This window comes from Mus musculus, chromosome 15 (assembly GCF_000001635.26).
Source record: "Mus musculus strain C57BL/6J chromosome 15, GRCm38.p6 C57BL/6J".
NCBI classification, from domain to species: domain Eukaryota; kingdom Metazoa; phylum Chordata; class Mammalia; order Rodentia; family Muridae; genus Mus; species Mus musculus.
This window is the reverse complement of record NC_000081.6, coordinates 5,672,992-5,698,066: the sequence shown is the minus strand read 5'-3', so window position 1 is coordinate 5,698,066 and position 25,075 is coordinate 5,672,992. Positions and strand designations below refer to the sequence as shown.

Below are 25,075 nucleotides of genomic sequence, written 5' to 3'. Positions count from 1 at the left end.
GGGCAAACTTGCCTTACAATTATCACTTAACTCCCCTTTGAGAAATCTGTGCAATAAGCAAATTTATGAGCCAAAATATTGGGGTAAGTTAACAATATCTGTAAATGATCAGATCAAAAAATGATAGAACATTCAGAGGTTTAGAAGCAACTATATTTGAACTTAGCCATGCTGACTGGTATGAGGTGGAATCTTGGGTTGCTTCAATTTGCATTTCCCTGATGATTAAGGATGCTAAACATTTTTTCAGGTACTTCTCAGCCATGCTGCATCCTTTCATCTCAGCTCCAAACTGTGTCTCTGTAACTCCTTCCATGGGTGTTTTGTTCCCAAATCTAAGAAGGGGCAAAGGGTCCAAACTTTGGTCTTCGTTCTTCTTGAGTTTCATGTGTTTTGCAAATTGTATCTTGTGTATTCTAAGTTTCTGGGCTAATATCCACTTATCAGTGAGTGCATATCAAGTGAGTTCTTTTGTGATTGGGTTACCTCACCCAGGATGATGCACTCCAGGTCCATCCATTTGCCTAGGAATTTCATAAATTCATTCTTTTTAATCGCTGAGTAGTAGTCCATTGTGTAAATGTACCACATTTTCTGTATCCATTCCTCTGTTGAGGGGCATCTGGGTTCTTTTCAGTTTCTGGCTATTATAAATAAGGCTGCTATGAACATAGTGGAGCATGTGTCCTTCTTACCAGTTGAAACACCTTTTGGATATATGCCCAGGAGAGGTATTGCTGGATTCCCTGGTAGTACTACGTCCAATTTTCTGAGGAACCGCCAGACTGATTTCCAGAGTGGTTGTACAAGCTTGCAATCCCACCAACACTGGAGGAGTGTTCCTTTTTCTCAATATCCTCGCCAGCGTCTGCAGTCACCTGCATTTTTGATCTTAGCCATTCTGACTGGTGTGAGGTGGAATCTCAGGGTTGGTTTGATTTGCATTTCCCTGATGATTAAGGATGCTAAACATTTTCTCATGTGCTTCTCAGCCATTCAGTATTCCTCAGGTAAGAATTCTTTGTTTAGCTCTGAGCCCCATTTTTAATGGGGTTATTTGATGTTCTGGAGTCCACCTTCTTGACTTCTTTATATATATTGGATATTAGTCCCCTATCTGATTTAGGATAGGTAAAGATCCTTTCCCAATCTGTTGGTGGCCTTTTTGTCTTATTGATGGTGTTTTTGCCTTGCAGAAGCTTTGCAATTTTATGAGGTCCCATTTGTCGATTCTCTATCTTACAGCACAAGCCATTGCTGTTCTATTCAGGAATTTTCCCCCTGTACCCATATCTTCGAGGCTTTTCCCTACTTTATCCTCTATAAGTTTCAGTGATTCAGGTGACAGCAGATGCTGGGAGGATGTGGAGAAAGAGGAAGACTCCTCCACTGTTGGTGGGATTGCAAGCTTGTACAACCACTCTGGAAATCAGTCTGGCAGTTCCTCAGAAAATTGGACATAGTACTACCGGAGGATCCCCAATATCTCTCCTGGGAATATATCCAGAAGATTTTCCAACTGGTAAGAAGGACACATGCTCCACTATGTTCATAGCAGCCTTATTTATAATAGCCAGAAGCTGGAAAGAACCCAGATGCCCCTCAACAGAGGAATGGATACAGAAAATGTGGTACATTTACACAATGGAGTACTATTCAGCTATTAAAAACAATGAATTTATGAAATTCCTAGGCAAATGGATGGACCTGGAGGGCATCATCCTGAGTGAGGTAACCCAATCACAAAGGAACTCACACAATATGTACTCACTGATAAGTGGATATTAGCCCAGAAACTTAGAATACCCAAGATATAAGATACACTTTGCAAAACACAGGAAACTCAAGAAGAAGGAAGACCAAAGTGTGGACACTTTGCCCCTTCTTAGAATTGGGAACAAAACACCCATGGAAGGAGTTACAGAGACAAAGTTTAGAGCTGAGATGAAAGGATGGACCATCTAGAAACTGCCATATTTGGGATCCATCCCATAATCAGCTTCCAAACGCTGACACCATTGCATACACTAGCAAGATTTTGCTGAAAGGACCCTGCTATAGCTGTCTCTTGTGAGACTATGCCGGGGCCTAGCAAACACAGAAGTGGATGCTCACAGTCAGCTACTGGATGGATCACAGGGCCCCCAATGGAGGAGCTAGAAAAAGTAACCAAGGAGCTAAAGGGATCTGCAACCCTATAGGTGGAACAACAATATAAACTAACCAGTACCCCCCAGAGCTCGTGTCTCTAGCTGCATATGTATCAAAAGACGGCCTAGTCGGCCATCAGTGGAAAGAGACCCATTGGTCGTGCAAACTTTATCTGCCTCAGTACAGGGAAATGCCAGGGCCAAGAAGTGGGAGTGGGTGGGTGGGGGAGTAGGTGAGGGAATGTGTGGGGGACTTTTGGGATAGCATTGGAAATGTAAATGAAATAAGTACCTAATTAAAAAATAAAATAAAATAACAAAAAAAGAAGCAACTATATAAGCTTCTAATTTTCACAAATATCTAAAGTAATTCAACAATTTAATATTGGTCACATAAGCACAGGAGAGAGAAATTTCAAAACAAAACATACTGTAATGCTATGACAAGCAGTAATAATACTTCATATTCTACTTTCTAGGAAGAGAGCGTGCTAAAACAAGAAAAATGGGAAAATATTGGAAGAGCCATCACATTAGTGAAGCCAGTCTCTGAACAGGGCTAGGAGAGAAGATTCCCACAGCACCCAGGCCTATGCACTGACACCTCAACGTTTTAAACCCCAAAGTGTCAAAGGTGTTGGGGGTGATGTACTGTCTCTCAGGCCTCTGAATAACAGTTTCAAGTCAGAAAGGGGTTTTCCACATTAGCCGCAGCTGACCACAGCTGACTAATGAGCTCCCTCACTTCCTAGCTACCTTCTTCGCTGGTTGATGTTCTCACCAATGGAGATGTTTACTGTATTTTGGGCATCCTAGGCTCTTCATTAGCCACATGTTCACTTAACACACTAAAATTTGTTAACATTTCTGGTGCATAAGTTCTTCCAATGTAAACTGCATACCATGAAGACTCTCCTCTTGCTAACTACATGTAGCTGAAATAGAGTGCTGGGACATGCCAAATGAATATTAGTCTGAAATATGAAGGAAGACATGCTGTTAAAACAGATACAAGCATTATTCTTTTAACACTTTGCTAGCTATTAAGTGATGAGACTATTGATTTTACATTTTGTTTACATTCATGAAAATTATAATATGGGTAATTCTGTTTACTTACCCAATGAATTTCCTAAGGACCCTTTTTAAAAACATATAATATTCAGCGAACCTGTTTCCCTCATCCTCCTCTCTCCCTGCCCAGCCTCCTGTCAGTCACTGCCATTTCCATAAACAACTATGCTTCTACTTTTCTAACATAGGTAATTGTGTCTTCTCTTTTCTATAATTTGAAACTCTGGGTACACTATCTTCCATTTGAAAAATTACACTTTATTACGTATTCCATAAGAGACAAAATTTTCTTCTTCTTTTTCTTGCCTCTGTGATGGTGTGCCATACTACCATTTAAGCCATGGGTGCACTTCCAAAAGCTTAGGGCTACTCCTTTGTCATATTTCTAAGCAACAAAAAATGTCTTTTAGCCCAAGAAGCTTTTTTCTGTCATATTTTTTTCTCAAAAAGGAGCAGAATGCATTTCCAAGTATGTAGTATTAATGTTACCTGTTTCTAAGAACATTTAAGATAATATTTAGATTGAAGAACCAACATTCATACATACAATCTAAGTTGTGGAAGAAAAGTTCAATCACAGAGAGAGAGAGAGAGAGCGAAAGAGAGAGAGAGACAGAGAGACAGAGAGACAGAGACAGAGAGACACAGAGAGATAGAGACAGAGAGACAGAGACAGAGAGACAGAGACAGAGAGACAGAGAGTTTTCTCTCTCAGTATTATAAAAAGAAGCCAAAAGCCGATATTTAAATTGGTAGATCTGAGTTTTAGGCTGTGAATCTATCTAGCCTTGGCTGTGGAAACCACATATACCTACAACTGAGTTACTTGGTCTGCATAATAAGAGGAAATAGAAACAGGCTGTAGATATAAACCACAAAGATCTTCATGATGAGAATGATGAGAATAAAGCTCTAAGAAAATCATCATAAGAGACCTTCAGGGCTAAGAAATTATACAAAAGAGACATTATTGATTTCATGGAAACAAATAAAAAGGGATCAAATATCTACATACAAGATCTGTCAATTCCTCTACATTCTCTTTACATCTACATACTAGATCTGTCAGTTCCTCTACATCCCCTTTACAGGGCTCCTAGGCTTTCAGGATATCTCTCCACAAATCTGCTCACTATCAAATCCATGGTAATTCTTATTTTGCTCCCAATTGACTAATGTTTGTGGTATGCAATGGTCCTCTACATTACCAGCAGGGAAAAGTAACCCAGCCACAGACCTTTCAGTCTACAGTGGGGACCTGTCTACAAGATATGCTGGTGCAATAATGGCACAAAAGTTGTAAGAATAACCAAGCACTATCTGATTGAAATTAAGGCCCACTCATCATGAGACAGAATCTGTGTCTGGCACTGCCAAGATGACAAAGAACACAAAACTAGATAGGCCATGGACCTGGAGGAAAAACAAATACTATTGTTCTACTAATGGAACACAGCAATAAAGTAACTCCAAAAGACATTCTGGAATACTCTTAGGCCAATGCCTTGCTCACCCATCATCATAGATGCTTCTTTCTGCAGTAGATGAGAACAAATAGAGAGACCCAAAACTGGACAATGTTCAGAGAGTTAGAGGCCTTGAACTACTCATTCCTTAATGGGATACCTCCATCAAATCCTTCCCCTCAGGGCTCAGGTAACTCTTCAGGAGATGAAGCAGAAAGATGGTTAAGAGCTGGTAGAGAAAAAAAAAAGACATCAAGGAACTAAGAACTTATAGATACAACAGTACTGACACACATATGTATTCACAGAGACTGTGGTAGCAGCATGCACAGGGCCTACATAGGTCTAAGTCATACAGGGTCCCATTGCAAAAAAAAAATAGACACAAGCCCCCATCTCTAACCCCCAAACTATCTCCAGTTGATATCCACTCATAAATGAAAAATTAGTTTCATTGGGTATACACATTATACTAAATGGCAGGCTCCAACACAAAACTAACTCATTATTATTAGTAATATCATTGTTGTTGTTGTTTTGGAGGGTTTTCGTCTATAGGCATCTTCTTTTTGCCTTACATATCTTTTCCCTATACATGGTGGTTTCTGATTTACAGATTTTCTGTGTGCTCAAATGTGTGTGTGCATCTACATCTATGTGTTTCTTTTGCTTTTTCTTTAGCTTCTTTCTGTTTGTTTTGTCTAATTCAGGTCTGTTTGCTTTTATTGTATTATTAATATCAGTTTTTAGATGCTTGTTTGTATTCCAGTGAAGGAAAGACAGACATGGTATAGATTTGGGTAGGTGATGAAGTAGAAGGATCTGGGAAGAGTTGGGAGAGAAGAAATCATCAGAATACACTGTATGAAAAACAATGTTTTTAAAAAATCAGTTTCTACAAATCCTTTTATCAATCCATGAAACAAGAGGTAGAGGATCCTGGCTTTCAGATTTTAAAGTATAGTAATTGTATTCAAACTAGGAGAAATAGGGCAAATGTGACAGATCAGTGGGTAAAGACAATAGGACCTACACACAGATTCATAATGCTGACAAAATAACAGCTAACCAAGTTGTAGATACCAAGCTATATGCTGGTATGAGTCACTCTGTATTGTGCCAAGATTGGCATTCAGGTTGTGCCTTGCCCTGAGTGACTCCATTTTACAAAGTAGCAGCTGGCTTCATTGTGAGTGCTAATGCTGATGCAAAATTGCTCTGCATCCCTTTTCTACAGACCCACCACCTCTCATCCAGCACAATCCACGAGGCACAGACTGATAGATGATGTGTACCTACAAGTAAAATTTACCACTCATGAACCTATACAAGCAGAGGGCACAGCCATGTCAAAGCTACTCAGAAAACCCAGTCCCATGACTTTGCCCCATAGAACAAACCAACAAAAGATATACCGCCCATGCATGCACGTGCAGTGAGATAAAAATGATATAAACTGTGATTTGCTGACAACAGAGAAGGCACAAATGTATCATCTATGTTCCTAATAGAGTGTGATCATTGTAAGAGGTGATGCAGAGAAACTGCTGAACTAGATTGCTCTGTGGGTAGAAATAAAGATTTATTGGGGATCAAGCTGCCAGGGCCATCTCTGGGGAAGTGGGACAAGAAGGACAAAATGGTGGAAAAGCAAGCAGATTTTGTCTGATGGGGCAGGGATCTGAACTCACATTGGATGTTCAGATTGACCTGGAGGTTGGTACTTGACCTCTGGGGAAAGGTTAAGGGAGATCCCTATAGGATTGAGGGGAAGTTCCTGCCAAATGGGAACTCACCTAGGGAGATCTACTTTTCTAGTAAATAGAAACCCACATTAAAGCCTGTTTATCTGATACCAATCCTTCTGTTTCCTTGACCAAAGATCTTCCACTTAGGACAATGTCACCAGCACTGCCACTGGGGGTGGAGGTGGGTAGGGCACTTTGGACCTAACCTTCATGATCTAAGTTTTGAGGAGAATTCTTTCAAATAATAACAGCATTGGGTCAAGGGTATCCATCACTCTGCATCGTAGGACCACTGCAATGGAAACTTGCAGGTGATCCACCTTCGTATTAACATAAAATCAATTTAAAGTGATTCTGGTGGTTTTCTCTTCTTGCTAATGTCCTGATAGACATAAATCACAGTAATGGAAAATCATGCTCAGTTTGGCAAGGGGTATTTTACATCACCATCAGAACCTTCAGTTGCTTTAGTGGAGAGTGGGGCCTCATAGCTTCACTTTTTCTCTTTGTGTATTGTGTGCCTGCCTTGGGATTTGTACTGCTGTGGTGACTCTTTTCACGCTGTGACCCTGTCTTGGTGGCTGTCACCGATGAATCTTGTTCCACTCCAGTTTCTTGTTTTGTGTTGCCACTTGCATTCCTGACCTAGATGCTACTTTACTTTCATTTCTCCTCTGTCTTTGCTGCTCCCAGGATTATCACAGTGGCCTAAGGTCAAGGAAGGACTCAGCTGACTGGGATGAAATATAAACTCCAGTAAGATAGCAGGGGCCAGGATAAACCAGACGGTCAATCAGCTTGCTTACTTCTGAAAACTCAACTCCCATGGTGTGGGTAAAGAATTGGTTCCTTTATATATATTGGATATTAGTCCCCTATCTGATTTAGGATTGGTAAAGATCCTTTCCCAATCTGTTAGTGTCTTATTGACGGTGTCTTTTGGCTTACAGAAGCTTTGCAATTTTATGAGGTTCCATTTGTTGATTCTCCATCTTACAGCACAAGTCATTGCTGTTCTATTCAGGAATTTTTCCCCTGTGCTCATATCTTCGAGGCTTTTCCCCACTTTATCCTCTATAAGTTTCAGTGTCTCTGGTTTTATGTGGAGTTCCTTGATCCACTTAGATTTGACCTTAGTAGAAGGAGATAGGAATGGATCAATTCCCATTCTTCTACATGTTAACTCAGAAAATCAAATAACCCCATTAAAAAATGGGGCTCAGAGCTAAACAAAGAATTCTCACCTGAGGAATACCGAATGGCTGAGAAGCACCTGAAAAAAATGTTCAGTATTCTTAATCATCAGGGAAATGCAAATCAAACCAACCCTGAGATTCCACCTCACACCAGTCAGAATGGCTAAGATCAAAAATTCAGGTGTCAGCAGATGCTAGCAAGGATGTGGAGAAAGAGGAACACTCCTCCATTGCTGGTAGGATTGCAAGCTAGTACAACCACTCTGGAAATCAGTCTGGCAGTTCCTCAGAAAATTGGACATAGTACTACCTGAGGATCCCACAATACCTCTCCTGGGCATATATACAGAAGATGTTCCAACCAGTAAGAAGGACACATGTTCCACTATGTTCATAGCAGCCTTATTTATAATAGCCAGAAGCTGGAAAGAACCCAGATGCCCCTCAACAGAGGAATGGATACAGAAAATGTGGTACATTTACACAATGGACTACTACTCAGCGATTAAAAAGAATGAATTTATGAAATTCCTAGGCAAATGGATGGACCTGGAGTGCATCATCCTGGGTGAGGTAACCCAATCACAAAAGAACTCACTTGATATGCACTCACTGATAAGTGGATATTAGCCCAGAAACTTAGAATACACAAGATACAATTTGCAAAACACATGAAACTCAAGAAGAACGAAGACCAAAGTTTGGACACTTTGCCCCTTCTTAGATTTGGGAACAAAACACCCATGGAAGGAGTTACAGAGGCACAGTTTGGAGCTGAGATGAAAGGATGGACCATCTAAAGACTGCTATACCTAGGGATCCATCCCATAATCAGCTTCTAAACACTGACACCATTGCATACACTAACAAGATTTTGCTGAAAGGACCCTGATATAGCTGTCTCTTGTGAGACTATGCCAGGGCCTAGCAAACACAGAAGTGGATGCTCACAGTCAGCTATTGGATGGATCACAGGGCCCCCAATGGAGGAGCTAGAGAAAGTACCCAAGGAGCTAAAAGGATCTGCAACCCTATAGGTGGAACAACAATATGAAGTAACCAGTACCCTGGAGCTCATGTCTCTAGCTGCATATGTATCAGAAGATGGCCTAGTCGGCCATCAGTGGAAAGAGACACCCATTGGTGGTGCATACTTTGTATGCCTCAGTACAGGGGAACACCAGGACCAAGAGGTGGGAGTGGGTAGGTAGGGGAGTTGGGGGGGGGGGTAGGGTATGGCTGACTTTTGGGATAGCACTGGAAATGTAAATGAAGAAAATACATAATAAAAAAATGAATTGGTTCCTTAACACACATTCCTGCATGTTCTTTTATATCTACACTGAATCTCTTAGGTTATTCAAAACTTCAAGACATATCAGTTATCTATTCCCTTCATGTATTGGTTCCCAGTTGGAGATTCCAGCCCCCACCTGTACCCAGTATCTTTACTTGCTCTGTCCCAACCCTTCGAAAGCACGAGAGATTTGTACTTGGTTTTTTGTATTTTCTACTCTTGCCAGAAAAAAAAAAAAAAGTTATCAAAGTTTAATAGCTTTGAAAACATCATTCTACCCTATGAATTTTAATGCTAGAAGGCCAACACAGGTGCCAGTGGCTTTGTTCCTTTAGAAATTGATAAATCTTTTTTTTTGTGCTTGTTGAGTTTGCTGGCAAAATCTAGCCCCTCATAGTTTTAGATTGAGGTTTCACATCGTTGCAAGCCTTTAGCTCTTTGCTACCTTCAGATTCTAAAGGCCTGTCTTGGGGTTGCTTATTCCAAAGCTAAAACCTGCACCCCAATTCTTTTATGCTAATACTGTCTTATTTCCCTCTCTGACATAACTCTTTCCTGTCTTTGCTGGTGTCTGTTTCCTGCTTTGAAGAACGTATGTGATTAGCTTTGGCTCACTGCAGTAATACAATGGTCTATTTTAAGTTCTTCCTAGTAGCTTAAGTTACAACTGAAAGGTATTTTTTGATATGTTAAGTAGAATACTCATTGTTCCTGAGATTAGGATATAGGCACAATTAGGGGCAAATATTCATCTTAGCATATGAGGCCTCATACTTCAGTTTAAACTTCTGTATAATTCTCATTTGGAGTTTTTCAAGCTGCCTGAACTCATAATGAGCTTTTACTTGTTAAGTCTTCACTTTCTCTTGTTGACTCTCAGCCAGACTGTGTCTAAAAATTATTATCCCTCTGTCAAAGGAATCTTACTTTACCTTGGTTTGCTTGCGGCTCTGTGAGGAGCACTGCTATTGTATTAGTCAGGGTTCTCTAGAGTCACAGAACTTATGGATAGTCTCTAGATAGTAAAGGAATTTATTGATGACTTACAGTCGGCAGCCCAATTCCCAACAATTGTTCAGTCGCAGCTGTGAATGGAAGTCCAAGGATCTAGCAGTTACTCAGTCTCACGCAGCAAGCAGGCGAAGGAGCAAGAGCTCGCGCTAGACTCCCTTCTTCCAATGTCCTTATATTGTCTCCAGCAGAAGGTGTAGCCCGGATTAAAGGTGTTTTCCTTAAACTCGGAGATTCAATCTTCTGGAATCCATAGCCACTATGGCTCAAGATCTTCAAACCAAGATCCAGATAAGGATCTCCAAGCCTCCAGATAAGGGTCACTGGTGAGCCTTCCAATTCCGGATTGTAGTTCATTCCAAATATTGTCAAGTTGACAACCAGGAATAGCGACTACAATCCACCCCTTGTCAACTTGACACAAATAATATCTCATGTTCACATGAAACAATAACAAGGTTGTAAATATGCCTAACATGATATAACTATCCCTCGTACAATCGCAAACGCATTAGTAAATTTACAATGGGCATTCATATTACTTTATAATCCTCGTTTCTGCAACTGGTTACGTGGCCCTTAATTGGTATTTATAACTACCTTCCTCTACTACCCATTCTGTATTTACTTCTCCTTCAGCCAGCACCTCAGCAGGTCTTGGCTCTTTTCCTGGAGGATTGACCCATACCTTCATTCCTGATGGGTCTGCATTCTTTGTCATCCTGCTTGGATTAGGCTGTTGTAGTTTCCCATTGACTTTAATCACAGGACATGGTAGTACTAAGAGACGCCCTAAGGGGTCTCCTACACTCCAGACATAATCTTGCTTACCACCATTGTGAAGAGGTAATCCAATTTCTCCATGGTAATCTGGATCTATCACCCCTCCTAACACTGTTATTCCTTTTTTAGCCTGTTGGTTTAAGGGCATTAGAAGCCCAAAATGACCAGGGGGAAGTCTGAGCTTCCAGTTCAATGGAATGTTTGTTGTAGCTCCTGGTAGAAGCACTCCCCTCTCTGGAGCCAAAACTTCTAGGCCAGCAGAACCTAGAGTTATGGGGACAGGAAGCAAAAATTTTCCTAGAGGGTCACTAGGAGTGATAGTAAGTGGAACTATTCCTTTTTCCACCCCTTGATTCCTGGACCCATGAATCCTGGCTATGGGTGAAACTGTACCATATATCGAGCGCTGATTCAAAGCATATACTGCCTTCTGAAGAACTCTGCCCCAGCCTTCCAAGCTGTTACCACCTAATTGGCGCTGTAACTGCGTCTTCAAAAGGCCATTCCATCTTTCTATCAGCCCAGCTGCTTCAGGATGATGGGGAATGTGGTAAGACCAGTGTATTCCATGATCGTGGGCCCACTGTCGTACTTCTCTGGCTGTGAAATGAGTTCCTTGGTCAGAAGCAATACTGTGTGGAATTCCATGACGATAGATAAGGCATTCTGTCAGTCCGTGAATGGTGGTTTTAGCAGAGGCATTACGTGCAGGAAAGGCAAATCCATAACCAGAATAAGTATCTACTCCAGTAAGAACAAAACGCTGTCCTTTCCACGAAGGAAGTGGTCCAATGTAGTCAACCTGCCACCAGGTTGCTGGCTGGTCACCTCGAGGAATGGTGCCATATCTGGGGCTCAGTGTTGGTTTCTGCTGTTGGCAGATCTGGCAATCAGCAACAGCTGTAGCCAAGTCAGCTTTGGTGAGTGGAAGCCCGTGTTGCTGAGCCCAAGCATAACCTCCATCTCGACCACCGTGGCCACTTTGTTCATGTGCCCATTGAGCAATGACAGGGATGGCTGGGGAGAGAGGCTGATTGTCCACAGAACGGGTCATCTTATCCACTTGATTATTGAACTCCTCCTCGGCTGAAGTCACCTTTTGATGAGCATTTACATGGGACACAAATATCTTCACATCCTTTGCCCATTTGGAGAGATCTATCCACATACTTCTTCCCCAGATGTCTTTCTCACCAATTTTCCAATTGTGATCTTTCCAAGTGCCTGACCATCCAGCCAATCCATTGGCTACAGCCCATGAGTCAGTGAATAATCGTACATCTGGCCATTTCTTCTTGGAAACAAACTGTAATACCATGTGTACTGCCCGAAGTTCTGCCCACTGTGAAGATTTCCCTTCACCTGTGTCTTTCAGGGTTGTCCCAGAAAGGGGTTGTAATGCTGTAGCTGTCCACTTCTGGGTGGTGCCTGCATAACGTGCAGAGCCATCAGTAAACCAGGCTCTAGTCTTCTCCTCTTCGGTCAGTCGATCATAGGGAACACCCCATGAGGCTATAGGCGCATGCTTGGCAGCAGATGGCATTGTAACAGGAGTAGAAACCATAGGCATTTGAGCAAGTTCTTCATGTAACTTGCTTGTGCCTTCAGGACCTGCTCTGGCCCGATCACGTATATACCACTTCCATTTGATAATAGACTGCTGCTGTGCGCGTCCCACTTTATGACTTGCAGGGTCTGATAGTACCCAGCTCATGATGGGTAGTTCAGGTCGCATAGTAACTTGGTGTCCTATTGTCAAACGTTCAGTTTCCACTAAGGCCCAATAGCAGGCCAAGAGCTGTTTTTCAAAGGGAGAGTAGTTGTCTGCAGATGATGGTAGAGCTTTGCTCCAAAATCCCAAAGGCCTTTTCTGTGATTCACCTACAGGGGCTTGCCAGAGGCTCCAAAGAGCATCTCTATCAGCCACAGACACCTCAAGTACCATCGGGTCTGCTGGGTCATATGGTCCAAGTGGTAGAGCAGCCTGCACAGCAGCCTGGACCTGTTGAAGGGCCTTCTCCTGTTCCAGGCCCCACACAAAGCTAGCAGCTTTCCGAGTCACTTGGTAAATAGGCCTAAGTAACACACCCAAGTGAGGGATGTGTTGTCTCCAGAATCCAAATAGGCCCATTAAACGTTGTGCTTCTTTCTTGGTTGTAGGAGGGGCCAGGTGCAATAACTTATCTTTCACCTTAGAAGGAATATCTCTGCATGCCCCACACCACTGGACTCCTAAGAATTTCACTGAGGTAGATGGTCCTTGAATTTTGGTTGGATTTATTTCCCACCCTCTGATACGCATATGTGTTACCAATGAGTCCAAAGTAGTTGCTACTTCCTGCTCACTTGGTCCAATCAGCATAATGTCATCAATATAGTGCACCAATGTGATATTTTGTGGAAGATCCAAACAATCAAGATCCCTTCTAACTAAATTATGACACAGGGCAGGAGAGTTAATATATCCTTGAGGCAAAACTGTGAAGGTATACTGTTGGCCTTGCCAACTGAAAGCAAATTGCTTCTGGTGGTCCTTACGGACAGGTACTGAGAAGAAGGCATTTGCCAGATCAATAGCCGCATACCAGGTGCCAGGAGATGTGTTAATTTGCTCAAGTAACGAAACTACATCTGGTACAGCAGCTGCAATTGGAGTTACTACCTGATTTAGTTTTCGATAATCAACTGTCATTCTCCATGATCCATCTGTTTTCTGCACTGGCCAGATAGGAGAGTTAAATGGAGATGTGGTGGGAACCACCACCCCTGCATCTTTCAAGTCCTTGATAGTGGCAGTAATTTCTGCAATGCCTCCAGGAATACGATACTGTTTTTGATTCACTATTTTCTTTGGCAGAGGCAACTCTAAAGGCTTCCATTTGGCCTTTCCAACCATAATAGCCCTCACTCTACAGTTCAGGGAACCAATATGAGAATTCTGCCAATTTCTGAGTATATCTATCCCAATTATACATTCTGGAACTGGGGAAATCACCACAGGATGTGTCCGGGGACCTACTGGACCTACTGTGAGTCGGACATCAGTCAAAACTCCATTAATCACCTGCCCTCCATAAGCCCCTACTTTAACTGGAGGGCCACAATGTTTCTTGGGATCCCCTGGGATCAGTGTCAACTCAGAACCAGTATCCAGCAGACCCCGAAAAGTCTGATTATTTCCTTTTCCCCAGTGTACAGTTACCCTTGTAAAAGGCCGTAGGTCCCTCTGGGGAAGAACTGGAGAAAGGGTAACAGCAAAACCTTTGAGTGTCTTATCAAGATCCTTCCTCAGCGGAACCTGGCCACCCCTTCATTCAAGGGGTTCTGGATCTGCAAACTGTCTCAAGTCTGGAAATTGATTCACTAGCCGAGATTGCTGTTTACCACGATCTAATGTAGCCTTTCTTTCATTTGGCTGTTTACCACAATCTAATGTAGCCTTTCTTTCATTTGTTTGAGCATTTTTCTGCTTATACAGATCAAACAAATATGCAGTAGGCTTCCTATGTATTTCATTCCTGGAAACACCATGATTGGTTAGCCAGTACCAAAGGTCCAACCGAGTCATGCCATTATAAATTTCACCTCTCCTGTGCTGACCATTACTGGGTATGTTATTATAAACATTCTTTTGTCTACGCTGTCCATTATAATAACTAGGATCACCTTGTCTCCGGCAATTCAATGCTGCCACCTGGCCCTTGTTACCTCGGGATCCAACTAAACCCAGTGAATTTAATTCATCTAATTGAGCAGAAGCATCCCCAATGCTAAGATCTGGCACAAGGAAAAGGGAAAGAACAAAACCCTTCAAATGTGCTGGTGCCCCTCTCACCAATTTGCGTCTTATAGAGCTGGTGAAAGGCATATCTTCTGGACCTTCCCATTGTGGACAATTATGCTTTACACAATATATCCACTCTAGCATTGCAATTTCCCTAAGTCATAAAATCCCTTCATCAACACTAAGCCACGGAATATCAGGCATCTCCAAGTCATTTCCAGTAGGCCATCTTTTGATAAACACCTCAGCCAACCATTCAAACAAACTTTTGACACCTTTTTTAACTATGCGAGCTTCCGTATTAAACCTAGAATCTCTACTCAGAGGACCCATGTCAATAAACTCAGCCTGCTCTAGTTTTATGTTCCTTCCACCCTTATCCCACACCCTTAAAATCCATTCCCACACATATTCACCAGGTTTCTGCTTGAATGAATTAGCAAACTCATTAAGCTCCTTAGTAGTGTAGCGAATTTCCTCGTGGACTACACTTTCTACCTCCCCTCTAGGAGCCTGTTTTGCTTTGAGTCTGGTTACAGGTCTAGAAGAAACTATTGGTGGGCCTTGAGAAACATCAGTAGTGAAAGTCATTGCTGGTTTATCAGACTCTGCAAAATTAATTTCCTCATGTGGGGAAGGCATTATTTCAAGGGGTGGGGCTGAGGGTACTACTTCCTCAGGTGGGGCAAACCCTTGAGAATCTGAAGATTCAAAATTCTCAGCTTCAACATGGTCTTCCCACACATCCCCGTCCCATGTTGTAGGATCCCATTCTTTGCCAATTAGAGCCCTTACTTTAACTGTCGACACACTCTGAGGCTGAGACTTGAATTTTCGCTGTAGTTCAGCCAACCTTACAATGAGAGTTTCTGTTTGATTTTCTGCAACTTGAGCTCTATTGCTACAAGAGAGAAGATTCTCCTCAAGGACACACTTAGCAACTTTTAGATCGTTTACTTGTGTCTGGAGCCTTTCGATTTTATCACACAACTCCTTCCTTTCATTCATCATTTTTTCCACAGATAATAAGAGCAGCCAGCCAGTAAAATCATTTTCCGATTTTTTCCCCATCTTGTAGAAAGCTTTGTGCACTGAATCACCTAATTCATTAAGAAAATCAAGGTCATTAGCTTCTTTAAGTTCGGAATATAGTTTCAACCATGGGTCTTCAAAATTCTCTGAGCTCCCAGGAGGGAGAGAATCTGGAGAGGTTTCAATAGTTGAAAGTGCTGGTGGATCAACAAGCCAATTCTAGTATTTTAAAAGATTCATCCTTGTACTTCTGTTACTCTAGAACCACTCCTGGTACCAACTTCTGTATTAGTCAGGGTTCTCTAGAGTCACAGAACTTATGGATAGTCTCTAGATAGTAAAGGAATTTATTGATGACTTACAGTCGGCAGCCCAATTCCCAACAATTGTTCAGTCGCAGCTGTGAATGGAAGTCCAAGGATCTAGCAGTTACTCAGTCTCACGCAGCAAGCAGGCGAAGGAGCAAGAGCTCGCGCTAGACTCCCTTCTTCCAATGTCCTTATATTGTCTCCAGCAGAAGGTGTAGCCCAGATTAAAGGTGTGTTCCGCCACACCTTTAATCCCAGATGAAAGGCATAGCCCAGATTAAAGGTGTTTTCCTTAAACTCAGAGATTCAATCTTCTGGAATCCATAGCCACTATGGCTCAAGATCTTCAAACCAAGATCCAGATAAGGATCTCCAAGCCTCCAGATAAGGGTCACTGGTGAGCCTTCCAATTCCGGATTGTAGTTCATTCCAAATATTGTCAAGTTGACAACCAGGAATAGCCACTACAGCTATCTTTTAGTAGCCTTTGTTGTACAAGTTAAATGTTCACCATGACACCTACCTCTTCCTCTCTGCCTCAGTCACTAGCCCAGCTCTCTTGATACTTATTTGTGAGAGGTTTAAGAAGGGCATGCATCCTAAAATTATCAAAGCAGATATTGTTTTCACATGAAAAGGCATGGTTTCCTTTGAACACTATTACATTATGAACCACAACAATGACCATCAGGGCATGATAGCCCTAAGGGTACAACAGTGTCACTCATATCATGGAGCTAACTGACAGTTCTTAAGATGTGCTAAACATGAGGGAAATCAAACCTGGTACTAGTGAGGTCACTTAACCACTGTGATTCCTAACTGCATTCTTTATATCTATCTGTGTACCAGCAGATAAGTGTAGCACTTGTCATCAAAGAAACATCTCTTTGTAACAGAAGGAGACTACCACAGAAAGCCACAACCAGTCAAACTATGAAGACCAAGTGACTGTGGATTACACAGTCACATGTGATCTATCTAAAACAGAACTCCTGCACCCAGTGTTTGGGGAACATCATGTAGGGAGCAAATGGTTTTAAGAGCTAAAGGACAAGGAAAGCTGCTCTGAGATTATGTCTTCTAGAAATGACAAGGAAGCTACACTCATGATGCCTCAACAATATGGCTGCCTAAATAGAACCTGACCAAGGAAAACACAAATAGACATACTAACATAAATAGGAAAATCTCATAAGACACAATGCAGAGACCAATAAACATGCTAACATACATGGGAAAATCTGATAAGGCCCAACACAAAGACAAAGAACTATAGGTGACTAAGTGGGAAAAATAGTCCTCTCCAGGGATAAGCCCCTAATTGATTATCTAATAGCAAGGTGGGCCTTGAAATCATACACATACAGTCAACAGAAAACCAACCCTCAACAGAGGAATAGATACAGAAAATGTGGTACATTTACAAAATGGAGTACTACTCAGCTATTAAAAATAATGAATTTATGAAATTCTTGGGCAAATGGATGTATCTGGATGATGTCATCCTGAGTGAGGTAACCCAATCACAAAAGAAGTCACTTGATATGCACTCACTGATAAGTGGATATTAGCCCAGAAACCCAGAATACAAAAAATACAACTTCCAAAACACAAGAAAATCAAGAAAGAAGACCAACTCGTGGATCTTTTATTCCTCCCTAGAATAGGGAATAAAATATCCATGCAAGGAGTTGCAGAGACAAAGTTTGTAGCTAAGACGAAAGGATGGACCATCCAGAGACTGCCCTACCCGGGGGTCCATCCCATAATCAGCCACCAAATGCAGACACTATTGCATACACCAGCAAGATTTTGCTGAAGGGACCCTGATATAGCTGTCTCCCGTGAAGCTTTGCCAGTACCTGGCAAATACAGAAGTGGATGCTCACAGTTATCTATAGGATGGAACATAGGGCCCCCAGTATAGGAGCTAGAGAAAGTACCCAAGAGCTGAAGGGGTCTGCAACCCTATAGGTGGAACAACAATATGAACTAATCAGTACCCCCAGAGCTCGTGTTTCTAGCTGCATATGTAGCAGAAGATGGCCTAGTCAGCCATCATTGGGAAGAGAGGCTCCTTGGTCTAGCAAACTTTATTTGCCCCAGTACAGGGGAACACCAGGGCCAAGAAGTAGGAGTGAGTAAGTAGGGGAGCAGTGCAGGGGAAGGGTATAGGGGACTTTTGGGATAGCATTTGAAATGTAAATAAAGAAAATATCTAATAAAAAATGTGGGAAAAAAAGAAAACCAACTCAGCAGGTTAGATTTATATATTAAGACATAGTTTTTCTTTAGTTGTTATTGTTACATACACACATATATACATACATATATACATACATGTGAGAAGCCACATGTGCTGTTGCAGGGTGGCGCTGGCTTCCGCTGGCCACCACACAAACATAGGCAGTAAAGTTTTTTTTTGCCAAGATGAGGTTTTGAGAATTAACCAAAATTAACCAATCAGATGAGAGACAAGTTAACCAATCAGATGAGAGACAAGTTAACCAATCAGATGTAGGCATGCAAATGAAGTGGTAAGCATAACCCATGCATAACCAATCCGGGTGTGAGACACGCCTCTCCTAGGCCTATATAAGCAGCACCAGTTCTGGGCTTGGGGTCTCTTCACCTCTGCAATCAAGCTCTCCCAATAAACGTGTGCAGAAGGATCCTGTTGCAGTGTCATTCTTGCTGGCAAGTCAGGGCACGCGCAAGACATACATATATACATACATGCCACAATTTTAAGAAGGAACAAAGGAAAGTATGTGCAAAAAATTTGAGATATATATTTTATATTTTATAGATAGATATAGATATTTGCATGTCTGCTCTGGGGTTTCTAGTTACTGAATCAGGATCTTATGTTGTAATAAAGCTGGCCTCAGACTCATGATCCTTTTGTCAAAATTTCCTAAGTGTTAGCATTATAGGTATGCCACCAAAACTGGATACTATGCCTCTAAAAAGAGTTTATCTCACTATAATGACAAACAAGAGATGAAGAGAAATAAATAACTGTATGGAGAAATTAATCTAATTTACATATCCAGATTGTTCCATGGAGCAGCTCAGTAATAGAGATTATCATTAGTTCACAGAACACATGCTAAAAATAGCATCAGATTATTCATTCTTCAGACTATATTTATATAGAAATCAATAATGATAGGAAATTTTAAAACTATGAAAATTTATGGAAGTCTAAACATTTTGAAGGGCCAGTATGCAAATGGAGAAATCAAATGGTGAAAAATCTAAAAGTGATCTTGAAATAAGTGAAAATGAAAAGCTAATGCCAAATTTGTGGAATACAGAAGATAGCATTACTAAGAAAGAAGTACTTGATGGAAAAATAGAATAAACAGCCTCATAGTGCAGTTTAGTGAGTTAAAAAAGCTCACTATGACATCGAAGCATAGGAGTAGAAAGAGAAGGATGGAGGAAGAAGAAAAGACACAGAAAGTGAAGAGAGGGAAGAGAGAGAGGAAGGGAAGAGAGAAAGGAGGGAACCAAGCTAGAAAAGGCAGAAATGGACAAAAGATCAAGAAAGCAAATAGTTGGATTTGAAAAAGATAAACAACATTGAAAAACTGAAGGAAAGGGGAAAGCTGCATCAGACAGATAAAAGCAGAGATGAAAGGGAAGGCCCCTGTATTCACAAAGGATTATCAGAGCCTAGAATGAAACTGACTTGTCAAGGAAATGGAAAGTTGACAGAAAAGAAACCGTTACATTTCCTTTGCATGTGACTTATCTAGATGTGATCTTGGAGTATAGAAAACCTGAACAGATGAAGAATTAAATAATTGAATTAATAAAACAAACAAGCAAACAAGCCTTGTCCATCAATGAAAAGTCCAGTATGAGTGGCTTCGTTGCCCAGTTTCACCGGCTTTTGAAGAAGTAACACTAATTCTTTCCAAATTGTTTCAAAGTAAAGAATGAGAGGAAATATTCCAAATGTATTCTACATGACCAAGTTGTCCTGTTAACAAATACAGTCCATAGCAGACATAAACTGTAGGCTAATATTTCTGATGAACATGTTAAAATTGTTAAAAATATATATATATATCAGCAAATCAACTTTGATAGCAAAAAGATTATACCGCCAAATCCTTGGGGTCAACTGAGGATTGTCTCTGGAGATACACAAATCAGAAAATGAGATAAATAATATCTACAGAACAATCAGAATTTCACACACACAAATAGGAATATCTCAATGACATAAGGAAAATGTTGGATAAAACTCACTATCTGCACATCATAGAAACCCTTAATTTGCATATATACCCCAACCCTGCACTAATAGTAAGTAAAATAAATTAGGGATAGAGAAATGTGTCTCAATACAAAAAGGCTCTGTATGACTAACTCTCTCACACACACACAACACTCTGAAAAAGGAAAAGTGGAAACCACTTCTTCTGCAATTAACCAAAACAAATTTGTCTACATTCATCCCTCTTGTTCGGGATAACAATGGAAGCTCCACTGGAAGCAATAATGCACAATGAAGAAACAAAGAAACACAGGAGAGGGAAAGCCCACACTATTACATAGAAAAATGTAAAGTCTTTACCAAAGACAGCTAGAACTGGCAAGCAAGATCAGTGAGATCGCAGAATGAGAAGCCAGCATACAAAGATAAGAGATTTATTTTCAATCTCTTTGAATGAAATTGCTAAGAAAGAAATGAAAAAAATTCCACTCATAATATTTTAAAAAGTTCCAAGGATACATTTAACAAAGAAATTGAAAAGATCTCTACTATAAAAACTAGATAACTCAGAGGAAATACATTGCAGACAATGTGACTAATGATAGAATACCCTTGTGTATAAGTTAGAATGATTAGCATTGTTAAAGCGGTCATATGACCAAAAATTATGTCCAAGCTAGGCAATTTTTATCAAAATATAAATGACATTCTTTACAAGTTAGAAAATGACTATGAAAGACATCTAATAGCTAATGAGAATCTGGACCCCAAAATGTAGGGGGAAGTGTGAGATGTCCCAAAATGTAAATCTGACATTTTTTTTAAAAAAGTGAGGGAGCTGCTTCAGGACTCTCACTGATCTGGCCCAAGACTTTTGGGGTATGACCTTAACAAGAGAGACAACAACGAAACCGGGCGTTTTTATTGTTACTATTAAGATGTTTACATTTGAGTGCCTTCTAGATTAACTTTTAGAGTCCAAAATGGGCTATTTTTCAAGACAGGAAATGCCAGACCAAATACACCATTTCCCTTCAGTGTTCTAAGTCTGAACAAAACACATGGTACTTGTCAACCCAAAGCCAAGACATGTTCCCTTTGGTGGGGTAAATCAGCAATGACAGAGTTAGTGCTATATTAAAATGCTGTGGTGCCTCTCTTTTGTTGAAAACAAGACTCTGTGTGTGTGTGTCTCTCTCTCTTTTTCAGTTAGATGAGCCAAAAGTTATAAAATATCCAGAAGATTTTTGGTAAATCATGGGCCTAGCTGTGCTGGGCAAAACTCTACACGCCAAGATAAGGTGAATCATTCTGTATCTGGTACCCATGTGTTCCCAAAGAACATGCTTGTTGAACTTCAATCAACACTAAATTCAGATGCTTTTGATGGGAAAAATGAGAATTTTTACTGTTGCTGGTCAAAAACTCAGTCTGAGTTTTTAAACTGCTGCTTGTCCCATGTCTTCACTGTGGTTGTACTTTGCTTTGTTGTTTGGTTTCTGCATATGTATGTTCACTGTGGCTTTCATTCTCAGCTTGTTCTACAAGCAAGTACTTTAAAAATCTTCAAATAGCCACTTAACTTCATTACAATTATTTTACTGAACTCATTTCTGTGAACATTTACAGAGTATGGTACAAGCATCTGTTTCCATACTTCACACAAGTCCATCTACCACAAGATTTCCTGGAAAACAGTTGAATAATTTCCACATTGTATTTAAAAGGAAAACAAACTAACAGTTGAGCTGGGACTGGTGGTAAATGCATTAATTCCCAGCATTTGAAAAGTAGATGCAGTTGGATCCAGGTCAGACAGGGCTACATAGTTAGAATATATCTTTAAAACAAACAAACAAACAAACAAACAAACAAATCTATTAACATTTAATCTAATTTACAATGTCTTTTTTCTTAATTCTAATGTGTAAGTTTTATGATTTCTACCTCTAATAGATGAGAAAAAGAACTAAAATGGACTAGACATTTACAGATATCATTAGAGGAAAAACAAGAAAGGAGGATGAATTTGAATCCATATTCATTCAATTCTGGGTCATTTTATTTTTAATAATAGAATACTCAAGCGTGATGTAGAGAGTGTTACTCTTTGAACAGCAGACTATGAATAACTACAAGCATGCATCACCCTCTTACTATGATTCATGGCACACACTACAGAGCCACCACAAGTATGGGAGACTTATTTACTTACTGGTATATTTTTCATTCCGTGTACAATGGTATTTATTTTATCCAACCACTTTGGTGGTGTTGCCAACTGACAGACAATTGCTTGAAATGTCCAGTCGACCTTTCTTGGAGTGAAGTTAATCTGGTTTATTTCTGAGTCTCTTCCTAGGACGCATGGAGAAAACAGAAAGAAAAGAGAATCCAGAAATTGGCAATATGGAAAAAAATGTAACAGTAAGTCCAGATGAATCACTATACTCCGAAACCTAAAATGCTTTGTTACTAGTGGAGTAATCTGCTCTCTATGTCAAAATACTTCAGACTTCACTTGATCCCTGTCATTGCTTGAAATAAAAATTATTGCTCTTAAAGCTGCATCCCAAGGGTCAGGATGAGTCCCTTTCCAAGAAAGCACAGGCTATTAGCATCCGCATTCAAGTCACGGCCCCATAAGTACCAATATGCTCTAACAAACAGACAGATGTGTTTGGCCTTTGAATTAGGTGGAACATTCTATCTGCATAGAAAGTTTGCTATAGTTTTTAAATAAGCTTCAAAAACTATCCAAGAGTTTAGAACAGGGAACTTCCTAAAGCTCTGAAACCTTAAGACTGTCCCCTATGTTGTGGTGACCACAACCATAAAATTATTTTCACTGATAGTTCATACCTGTAACTTTGCTACTGCCATGAATCATAATGTAAATACCTGATATGCAGCGTGCATTTTTATTGATACAAATTGAACCAAAGGGGTTGTGACTCAGAGGTTGAAAAACATTGATTTAGATATTTCTCCTCCTTAAAATATTCTGATTCTATGAATGCTTTTGCATTTCAGTTTCTTGATTTAAATCTTACCCCTATCTCCTTAGTTTATTCTAAAACATTACTAACATTTCTGAACACCACACATTACTTACTTTTATGAAAATGAATTTATTTAAATTTCTTCTAGCCCTACATTTTAATATTTTCTACCTTTTTTACATGATTTGAGAACGAATGAATCACTATCTGTTCAGAAAGGATTATAAACTCCCGTACAGAAGCATGATTCTCAATACACAATAGATAAACACCACGGCACCTAAGCTCCATGGCCTGTGGTCACTGAAGATGACGACACATTTGACTCTAGAAGACATTGTTTTAGTATTGAGCCTAATTATATCATCTTCTCATGTCTACTTTGATAAACGATGTGGAAGCATGTTTCAAAAATAAATTTTGAACTGTATAAAAGTTCCATCTTAATAACCTTAATCCTCTAGGATAGTTATGACGGATAGTATACTAAGAAGTGAACTTTGTATTTTGTTTTTTGAAAAAGAACACTTTTCTTAAGTACTATAAAATTCTTACTTCGGACTGTTTTAATCATAATCATATCCAGTTCTAAACATGATCAATTCTGCTGTCATGCTAGTCTGTGTGAAGTTTATTTTCTTGTCTCGATGATGAACAATACATCTATAAAGTTTTTATATGTGGAATGTTAAGAATCACATTGAATGGGATCCTGAGTCGATATGAGCGTGCCAAGGCTTGCCTTCCAGTGATCTACCATGAAGATCATGTTCTACACAGCCAGTGTTTTCAGGCCATATGGCAAACACAGAAGAAAACACCGGAGAAATAGCAATGACTTAAAGACAGAGCCTAGAATAATCTTTTCTGACCCATCACCCAAAAACAGAACCAGCTAGCTGAATTGAGTGTAGATTAGCCAAGCTCCAGCTGACCCACACTTCCTGGTCTGTAAACTAATGGCTTCTGGAGAGCTTAGTTATGCACCACCACTGTGGCAATACCTGAACAATAAAATGTGGGTAAGATGCAATGTCAATTGCACACATTCCCAGGCAAGAACTAATGCTCTGGCTTTAGTACAACTGTAAAGAATATATACTCAAAAAAAAAAAAAAAAAAAAAGTCCTGGGTAGAAACAAGATGTGTCTTTGATAAAAGAGGTCAGAGATAAAATTAGGGGAAAAAACCCAAACAAACCAAAAAGGGTAAAAGTGTCAGGACTCACAGTGGCTATCAGCACAGAATTGGGACTAAATTTCCAGCCTAGAACCAGCTCAGTGTCCCTGTACTGATCACAAATAAAGTTTTCAAAAGCAATTCCTAGGGTTAGTCACATACAAGTGAATAAAGGCTTCTTAATCTCATGTAACTTTTTATAAGTATATTCTAAATGAAATAAAATGTAAATTTAAACAAAACTACACAAATCCTAGCTAAAAATGGAAGAAAAGTTTTGTGACCTTGGGTTATACAAACATCTTTAAAATATGATATAAAAGTACAAACTGCAAAAGAAACAGTAAAAACATTTCCCTACAAACTGAATTTGCTCTATAACAGGTGTTAAGAGAGCAGAAAAACCCACAAACTTGGAGAAAATATTTGCCAATTGTATTTCCAAATATGCACTTTTTTCTATTGTTTTTAATTATTTTATTAATTCTTTGTGACTTTTAGATCATATATTCCAATCCCGCTCCCTCACCTCATCCCTTTGTATCTGTCTCTACTCTTGCAAACTCCTCTCCCAAAAGAAACTAAGCAGTAATAGATAGATAGATGATAGATAGATGATAGATAGATAGATAGATAGATAGATAGATAGATAGATAGATAGATAGATAGATAATACAAAACCCTCCTCCTGAAAGCTGTAGCATGTCACTATGTGTCATACAGTGTGTCCTTCTGCCTACACACCCTTACTTGCAAATATCTGTTGCAATGAGGCATTGGTCTGGCTCTGGCTTCTGCTACACTATCAATA

At 40.1% G+C, this 25,075-nt stretch overlaps 1 long non-coding RNA gene across 1 annotated transcript in view; it reads right to left on the bottom strand.

The window, feature by feature from the left end:
* The window catches only part of Gm41258, a 30,632-nt gene extending 6,455 nt beyond the window's left edge, over positions 1 to 24,177 (bottom strand). Inside the window, exons 1-2 of the long non-coding RNA XR_875008.2 lie at positions 22,299 to 24,177; positions 4,738 to 4,919 (exon numbers count right to left, since the gene is read on the bottom strand). This is a non-coding gene — a long non-coding RNA (predicted gene, 41258). The remainder of the gene's footprint in view (positions 1 to 4,737; positions 4,920 to 22,298) is intronic.
* Between the last annotated feature and the right edge of the window lie 898 nt (positions 24,178 to 25,075).